The sequence below is a fragment of the Artibeus jamaicensis genome, unplaced genomic scaffold, assembly GCF_021234435.1.
Source record: "Artibeus jamaicensis isolate MK-2021 breed Jamaican fruit bat unplaced genomic scaffold, CSHL_Jam_final contig_233, whole genome shotgun sequence".
Lineage (NCBI taxonomy): Eukaryota > Metazoa > Chordata > Mammalia > Chiroptera > Phyllostomidae > Artibeus > Artibeus jamaicensis.
Genome location: NW_026521486.1, coordinates 2637244 through 2646624, shown reverse-complemented (window position 1 = coordinate 2646624; position 9381 = coordinate 2637244).

The window sequence follows — 9381 nt, the reverse complement described above, 5'->3', positions numbered from 1 at the left end:
GCCCCCCAGGACCCACCCAGCGCCATGGAGCAAACAGCATGAGCTTCGTAAATGGGCTGGGTCCAAGCCAGAACCACTGCTCAGGACACGCCGTGGTGGGTCTGGGAGACCACCAAACACTCACAAGCTGCCCTCACAGATCCTTCTGTGGTAAGGCGGGGGAGTGGGGGGGCACAAAGCCACCAACAAAGAGACTTAATATTCTGCTCGCTGCCACCAGCAGAGAGACAGCCCAAGGCCAGATGGGCCCCCTCGCTTCCCAACCCTCTGTCCCAAGGATGACCGTGCAGAGTCAGAAGCAGTAAGGGCAGGGGGCAGACGGGACTGCCCACGTCACGGGACTGAGTCCTGCCCACGTCACTGGAGCCCTGAGTTCTGCCCCAGCACCTTCCAGTTCTCCAGTTCTTTTTACTGAACCTGTCGCTTTCCTTCCGGAGCTCTCTCTCCAGAGCAAGTTTGGATGCGGCATCTACCCCCTTGAGATAGAAAGACACTTGATGGGGCTACCTGACCGGCTGGGGAGCCGGGACACTGCAGGCAGCTCAGGTGTGGTCAACTGGAGGCCTGCGTGCCCGAGGCCCCCGTGGGGTTGGAGACGTGAGCCAACACTTTAAAATCTGGGTCTCATCTAAAACTCTACATCTTCTGTTTCTCTGAAGACAGAAAAAAGCCAAAAGGTCTGTCAACCCAGGGCTCCCATCCTGCACAGCAACCATCAGCGCTGGCTGCAAAAGAGCTGCCCCTGCGGGAGGGGCGTTCATTCTCTGGGGGGTCCCACGCCGCTTGCTGCACTCTCCGACACGGAGGCTGGCATTTGCAACTGGGCCGGCCCTGTTTTGTCTCGTTTTCCTGACGGAACAGAAGTATTTCTCTGTACCAAGGGGGCTGTCAAAAACGGTGTGTGCACTGCAGGAATGACAGTCCCCAAGGACACCCAGCTCCTGGGGCTCCAGCGCCCCCCCCACCTCCTAGCCCCGCCCAGTCTAGCCCCGCCCCTCGTCTAGCCCCGCCTAGGCGGAGACCCAGCTAGGCCACGTGACTTGCTTTAGCCAACGAGGCTTCAGTGCCTACACAACAAAAGCCAGAGGCTTAGTAGGCGTTTGGCTTGGGAGTTTGCCCTCTTTGAGGGTGGGCCTTGGAGCAGAGACTAGAGGAGGGAGGGCCAGACAGAGCGGGGAGGGCTCAGTGCTCCTAGGATGATAGGGGCACATCAGCACACATGGAACCCCTGTGTTAAGGCTGCTCCTGGCTGCACCTAGGATGATTTGTGCATAAAAATGATGGTTCTAACAATGAAGCCATTGCATTGTGATAGGAATTCATGAATACACAGAGACAAACAAATAAATGAGTACAGAGTTTGACGGTGGATGGAGATAGCTGCAAAGTTTCAAAGGCCCTCTCTACAGAAGAGCAGCAGGAAACGGGGGTGGGGGGGTGGGGAGGGCAATTATACAGAAGAAGGCTGGCGGTCACCGCCTCACCGAGGAACCACGGTGAGCATCGGGACAAGGGCCAGTGGAAACCCGTGCCGCCCAATGGGACGCCGAGAGCACTGGGCAGCGTGTCTGCGGCACTGGTGCTGAACTGCACGAGCGGGAGGAGGTGAGCTCCTTCTGTACCACCAACCCCACCTGGGTCCTGTCTGGCTGCCTCTGGAAATCGTAAGCAGAACTTGAACTCTCCCACGTCAGGAGGCAACCGCTGAAGATTCTACTGTCAGCAGTCACTGGGAAGAACAGTCGCTGCCTCTGCTGATGACACACATTGCTTCACGACAGAGCCTCAGTCTGCTTCCTGGTCGGAGGGCTCCAGGCTTGCAAACTGTCTTTTTGGGGTGCAGGAGAATTCCAGGTGCTTGTGATAGGTGGCTCCAGTGTGTGGAGATGAGGACCCCGGGATGCAGGATGCCCACCCTGTTGGCCAAACTCAGCCTCATTGTATTGAGTGAGCGTCAAACAGAAGTATGAAACATCTGAGCCGAGCGGGTTCCACCCAGGGTGTTTTACCCCTTCTCGTCCACTTGGAATGCCTTAGCCACCCGCAGGGGATGACGTGAGGTCCTGGCCCAGAGGCTGCCACCACCTCCCAAAGATGGCACCCTCCCAGTTTTTGCTAGGACACGGGCCAGTTCCGCTGCCTCACCCTCTCCTTGCAGTTGGCAGAGCAATGCCTGAACCAGGAGGTGGAGGCTCGGCCGAGCCCGGCCACCGGCCCTGTTTCACTCACACACCAGTGTGCCGTGGGCATCTCCCCTCTCCGCACAGGACAGAAGCATGGGCCAGGCTGCAGCGTCTCTCATTTCAAAGACGGCCAAGCACTCCGCCAACTGAACCCAATCCTGCCCTGGGCTCTCCGATACTTACGAAGCCCAAGATGCCAGAATTACAACGTAGCCTGCTTTCGTCAAAAGTGATTAGAGAAAACCGGCTCACTAGGGGAAGGCAATGAAGGAGGAGAGAAAATAGTCTAAACATCTTGGGCACTTCCCTTGAGACATAATTAGTGTATCTTGGCAATCACTCATTTTTAGCTCGGTTGTAATTTCCAGCAGCAGGTTAAGCTGCTGAGTAGGAAGTAATAGCTATTAATTAGTACACAGATTCATCAAGTAATGATAAGAAACAGAAAGACCTGGTGCGGGGAGTGGAAGTATAAACTATTCCATGCGTCGATTCCCACCGTGGCCGCACCAGTTGGCTGCTGGACTCAGGGAGGTCAGCCTGCTGTCCTCTGGGACCAGTGGCCTGGTCGCAGCCCTGACAGCCTGACCACCGGTGACTTCTGAGGGAAGCCTTCCCACTCAGCTCAGCCCAGAGTCACTTCCCTGTCCTCTGAATTCTGAAGCCTGTCCTTTATGAGCAGTGTCTCAGTCCAACCTCCGTCAAGTTCTCGGCTCCTCCTTTCTGCATCCACTGCAGAAGTTCTCCTCCTCAGCCCTGCCCTCTTCAGAATGGCTTACTCCAGAGGCACCAAGGACCAGCTGTTTTGCTAGATCCAAGAGATCCTATATCATCTTCATCTTACCCTTCAGCATATGCAAGGCCCCCGCCACTCCCTTTCTTGACACAGCCGACGGCTTCTCCCAGTGTGCTTCCCACACCGAGCTGACCGTCCTGGGCTGGCCCCCCCTCCTCTGGCGATGCATGAAAACGGCGGCAGTGCGCTCAACAGCATGCCCTCCCCCCAAATTCCACCGCTAGGCACCTTCATCCACACCCGCAGCCTCCGTTCCTTCACGAACACCTCTAACTCCTAGCTCAAGCCTTCCCTTTGAACTTCGGACGCACGAGGAGGCACGACAGCCCCCTCAGACCCTGTACTCCAAACTGAACTCAGTCCCCATCCATCCCAGGCCCAGACCCCTCCCACAAAGCCCTCTCCTAAGCAGAAAACTGGGGTTCATCCTTGACTTCCCTGTCCCGTGACCCCTGTAATTCAACAATTCCCAAATTCCATCAATTCTACCCCTCGAATCAAATTCAGTATCATCACATGCATCAGCTTCCGTCTTGACGTCAGTGCTGGGGACTGAAGTACTGTCCCCATGACTCTGCTGGATGCTGCCACCTGGTCCCTCCTGGACATCACCTCTGAGCCCATTACCCCACTCCCTTTGATGATTTTAATCTGTATCCCTCTATGGTAATAAACTGTGACCACGAGTGTAACAGCTTTTCTGCGTCCTGTGAGCCCCAGTGAATTCGGAACCTGAGATTGTCCTGGGGCCTCCAGCACAACAAATCATCAGATGCTAAGGATCATGATTCCAATCTTGGATGGGAGAAATCTCTTCAGCTTTTTAAAAGTATATATTTAATTTATTTATTTTTAGAACGAGGGGAAGGGAAGGAGAAAGAGAGAGAATGAAACATCAATGTATGGTTGCCTCTCATACCCCACTACTGGGGACCTGGCCCGCAACCCAGGCATGTGCCATGACTGGGAATCGAACCAGTAATCCTTTGGTTTATAGGCCGGCACTTAATCCTCTGAGCCACACCAGCCAGGGTTCTTTTCAGCTTCTTGTAAGCCTACGTGCATTTTGCGAACCTTGACTGTGTTGATGGCTGTCTTTGGGCTGAGGGACAGGGAGCACAGAAGGACTAGCTGGTGATCAGAAGCTATTGGATAGTGCCAGTCACATGTCGAATAGGAGGATTTTAGAGCTAAAAGGTACCTTGGAGACAGCATCTATTTCAAGGCCCCTTACTTGCCAGAGGAGGGGATGGAAGAAAGCCCAAGGACATGAAATGAGTGGACCTAGGTTACAGGTGGGTTCAAATAAACTGAATGCTTGTTGAATATGAGGTGCCAGGCACTCGGCCAGATAGAGCAATCCATTCCTGGGCTTCGAGGAATGCAATGCAAGAGGCAAGGAGCGGAGGACGCCCAAGTCAGTGGCCCCTGTGGCGGGAGCAAGGCACGTGCAAGCCGTCCTGTGCAGTGGCTCTCGGACCTCGACTGCTGCCGGCCTGCCTCCTGCGGGGACTATGCAGACAAGAGGAAGCAGCCCTGCCCTCCAGTGGGAGCCGAGGATGCAGGGGGCGGCGAGGGGAGGCAGGGAAGCAAGTCAGGAGGGAGCCTAGGGAAGGTGCCCCTAGGGCTCAGGCCTTCCTCCCCAAACCCAGTTCTCCTAAATTTGCACCTTTTGGAGAAGCTTGCTGGACAGCGACTGTAGCAGAGAGGAGTGTATGAGGGGAGTGTGGGCCTAGGGGCCTCTCTGCCCGGATGAACGGACAGTCCTTCTCCACAGGCGAGAGCATTCCCGAGGCCACGAAGCAGGCGCCGCTCACTGCACTGAAAAGCAATGTGCGTGGGGCACTGCCGGGGAAGGATGGCACCCGGGCGTGTGGGCGACACGTCGTGCCTGCCCTACACACGCACATGTGCTCCAGGGGCTGTGCCTTTGGTCTGCGTTGACGCAGTGACTAGTGAGTCCTGTTTCTGGGCACTGCTGGCCCCCAGCCCCACCCTCACTGCCCACCCCTGGAGCTGGCGGAGGGCAGGAGCCAGAGGATCACCAGGCAGAGCTGATTCTCACTCCCTCGGACCACGCCTCTCCCTGCACACCAATCAGTGCAGCCTGTTCAGGGGGCTGCCCCTCTGCCCACGGCAGGGAGGGAAGGTGGGTCCCTCCAGTTCATTGGCACCTGGTGACCCTGCTCTCTAAGGCTACTGGGCACCGATGACTGGGCACTACCAATAAAGCTGATGCCATACTCTGGTCTTCGTTCGCTCCCATTTCTCAGGTGGTGAGAACCTGACACACTTATTCAATCTGTATTTAATGAGTGAATTGATGGAACCTTGCTTTGAGTGCACACGCGTATGTGCGTGTGAGGCTGGAAAGAGGCGGACAGGGAGGAAGTGGCAGAGGAGAGGGAAGCGCAAGGTATTTACCCCACATGGGAGGCCCAGGAACCTGCTTGGCTCTAGAAATGACCTGCCTTATGGCTTCAGACAGGCTTTAAAATGTGATTTAAAAAGTTTCATTGATTATGCTATTACAGTTGTCCCACTTCCCCCCTTTATTCCCCTCCACCCTGTGCCCCCCTCCTGCCTGCATTCCTCCCTTTAGTTCATGTCCATGGGTCATACATATAAGTTCTTTGGCTTCTCCATTTCCTATACTTTTTTTTTTTAAATTTATCTTTTGAGGGGAAGGGAAGGAGAGAGGGAGAGAAACGTCAATGTATGGTTGCCTTTTGTGCGTCCCCTGCTGGGAACTGGCCTGCAACCCAGGCATGTGCCTTGACTGGGAATCGAACCGAGATTGTCAGGTTGGAAGGCCCGCATTCAATCCACTGAGCTACACCAGCCAGGGCTCCTATACTGTTCTTAACCTCCCCCTGTCTATCTTCCATCTACCATTTATGCTACTTACTCTCTGTACCTTTTCCCCCCTCTTCCCCCTCCCCACTCCACCACTGACAACCCTCCATGTGGTCTCCATTTCTGCTTCTGATTCTTTTCCTGTTCTAGTTGTTTGCTTTTTGTTTTTATTTTAGGTTTGGTTGTTAATAACTGTGAGTTTGTTGTCATTTTACTGTTCAAATTTTTTATCTTTTTTTTCTTAGATAAGTCCCTTTAACATTTCAGGGCTTGGTAATGATGAACTCCTTTAACTTGACCTTATCTGAGAAGCACTTTATCTGCCCTTCCATTCTAAATGATAGCTTTGCTGGATAGTTATCTTGGATATAAGTCCTTGCTTTTCATGACTTGGAATACTTTTTCCAGCCCCTTCTTGCCTGCAAGGTTTCTTTTGAGAAATTAACTGACAATCTTATGGGCACTTCTTTGTAGGTAACTGTCTCCTCTTCTCTTGCTGGTTTTAAGATTCTGTCCTTATCTTTAATTTTAGGTAATGTAATTATGATGTGCCTTGGTGTGTTCCTCCCTGGGTCCAACTTCTTTGGGACTCTCTGAGCTTCCTGGAAGTCTACTTCCAGATTGGGGGAGTTCTCCTTCATTATCTTTTCAAATAAGTTTTCAATTTCTTGCTCTGCTTCTTCCCCTTCTGGGACCCCTATGATTCGGATGTTGGAGTATTTAAAGTTGTCCCAGAGGTTTCTAAGCCTCTCTTCCTTTTTTTGAATTGTTTCTTCATTCTGTTCTTGTTGAATGCTTCTTTCTTCTTTCTGGCCCACACCGTTGATTTGAGTCCCGGTTTCATTCCCATTACTGCTGGTTCCCCTGTACATTTTCCTTTATTTCACTTAGCATAGCCTTCATTTTTTCATCTAACTTGCAACCATATTCAACCATTTCTGTGAGCATCTCGATTACCAGTGTTTTGAACTGTGTATCTGATTGACTGGCTATCTCTTCATCGCTTAGTGGTATTTTTTCTAGAGTGTTGACCTGTTTTTTCATTTAGGCCATTTTTTTTTGGTCTGGGTGCACCTGTTATGTAGTAAAAGGTGGAGCCTTAGGTGTTCAGGACAGGGCAACCATGTCCCTGTATGTTGTGACACTATATGTGGGGGAGGGCCCAGAGAGGGAACAGTTCCGCTTGCTTGGCTCTCTGAGTTTTCAGTCACTTCCTCCGCGACCCTGGAGCAAAGTGGGCCCTCCTGTGCTGATTCTTGGGTGGGTGGGCTTGTGTGCGTTCTAGGACCCTGTGGGTCTCTCCAATGAACTGTGAGGCTGGGAGTTTCTCCCGCTGCTGCCTCAACCCCTACAGGTGTCTTCAACCAGAAGTTTGAGGCTTTATTTCCCCGCGTTGGAACTCTGGTCTCACACCCCAGTTGTCCCTCCTGGTCTATCTGCACGTGATTGTGCAACGGCCCAGTGTGCAATCTGCCGACTTGGGTCCACCAGCCACCGCCTCGCCCGCCCTGCTCCAACAGCCGCCGCTTTGCCACGAGTCCTCTCTGCCCGCTGCCCGTCTCCGCCCCTCCCACCATCTGGGTGAGTGTTTCTTCAACTCCTTGGTTGTCGGACTTCCACACAGTTCGATTTTCTGTCAGTTCTGGTTGTTCTTTGTTTTTACATTTGTTGTTGTTCTTCTTCTGGTTGTGCCAGGAGGCACAGTGTGTCTGCCTACACCTCCATCTTGGCTGGAAGCTACAGTGTGATTTTAAGGCCCCCATCTCAGCAGACCTTCCCAGCCGTCCAAGCTTCTGCAGTCTCACTCCAAATTGACCGTGGCTTTTCCCAGCTGGCCCTCGGGTGCCTGGCCCTGAGGAAGAACTGCCCCAGCCTTGCATTTTGGCCCCTCCTCTCCTTCAATGTCAGCCCTGCTTTCAGATTCTGAGGCCAGCTGCCTTTCAGTGCCTTCTCTTCCACGGTGATCTAATCTACCCACACACACACATCTCAGAAGCAGAAGAAAACAGTGCGCCCTCAAGGAGTGTGAAAGCTTTATTTTATAAATTTATACATTTTAGGACTATCAAGTGTTTTCTGAGAAAGTGAAATATAAAGTAATTCAAGCAAACTTTTAAAATAAAGGCTTCTCCCCAACTTTTCTGAGCAAAGAGGAGGGAAGAACAGGGCTGGTATTTGTGGAGCGTAGGAAATGCCCAGGACGCGTTGGGCCCTTTCACTCAGTGATCTGTGATCTCCCAGCAACTGTTGGAGGCAGACAGCGGAGTCCTCGGTACCAGGAAAAATAGAAACAAGGGACTCAGGAAGATTGCGTGATTTCACTGCTAAGTAACAACCTTGGAACTTGAGCTTAGCTCTGACTTTTGTGGGCACACTGGGCTCCTTCCACTCCGGGAAGATGCCCTGGGCTCCGACTCGCAGGTGCTTTGCCTCAGAAAGGCCTGGGCAGGGCCATGGTAAGGAGAGCAGGGATTCCATTGTATCAGCTCCACCCTTCTGCCCACCGTTTCACAAAGCAGATGATCTGACATGAGCTTAGTGTTTTTATCTGGAGTTATTCTATATAAATGCAAGCAAAGCAAGCCGTGTCCCTCACATATCTGGTGTAACGGACCTCCGTGTCCCCTGCCTCTGCCAACCCAGCGTCCTCCTGTGGGAGGGGTAAGGCCAAGTGGCTCTCGTCCAGCACAAGTGTCAGAGGGAGAGGACGGGTTGGATGAAGCTCATCCTGACACTGTACTCGCAATGAGGGGACAAAGTCCAGGTTCCTGAAACAGAGTGAAACGCAGCGGCTTTACAGAAAGGTCTCTTTCCCTGCCACGGAGCAGCCCCAAGGTCCAGGACGGTGTCCAGGGCCCTGTCCATTGTGCTGCTGCACTGGCCCCTCGGGCACTCCCTCTCTCCCAGGGTCAAAGGTGGGTGGCAAGCGCAGTCACCTTCCAGCTTGTGAGCCAGACAGAGGGGCACCAGTCCGAGGCCAGGGATCGTCTTGTCAGAGACGGCCTGGCAACTGCACTGCCGTACACGCCAGCACCTGGCCACAAGGCCCCACCAGCAACAGTGGAGATGGGGGGCCGCCTCTTGCCGAGCCCATGGCGAGTCCACCCCAGTGGAAGATGGGGAGAGAGGAGTTGGGTGGCCAACCAGCAGCTTCCGCTGCAGCAGTGATCACTGCCCGCACCTCTCTGCACTTTGCCAAATGGTCAACAAAGGCCTTCACACCCACCAAGCCATTCAGCCCAGCAACAAGCCCCCGATCAGGGGACCTTTCGCTCACATTAGGAGATGGAGCCAATGGGGTTAAGGGATTGGGGCAGGGCATGTTCATCGAGTTTTAAGTGCATGGTGGGAACGGACCCTCCGGTGATAAAATATTTGTAGAGTCAAAAAGAAAAGCCAATCCTTCTCCTCAAAGGCTTCCCGGTAGCTGCTGGACAGTGCAGGACGGAAAAGCAGACAGTGACAGAGACGGGCAGAAAGCTCATCAGGACGTCAAGAAGACACCAGTGATGCCTGGAGTAACAAACACTAAGTGACTTTTCCCAC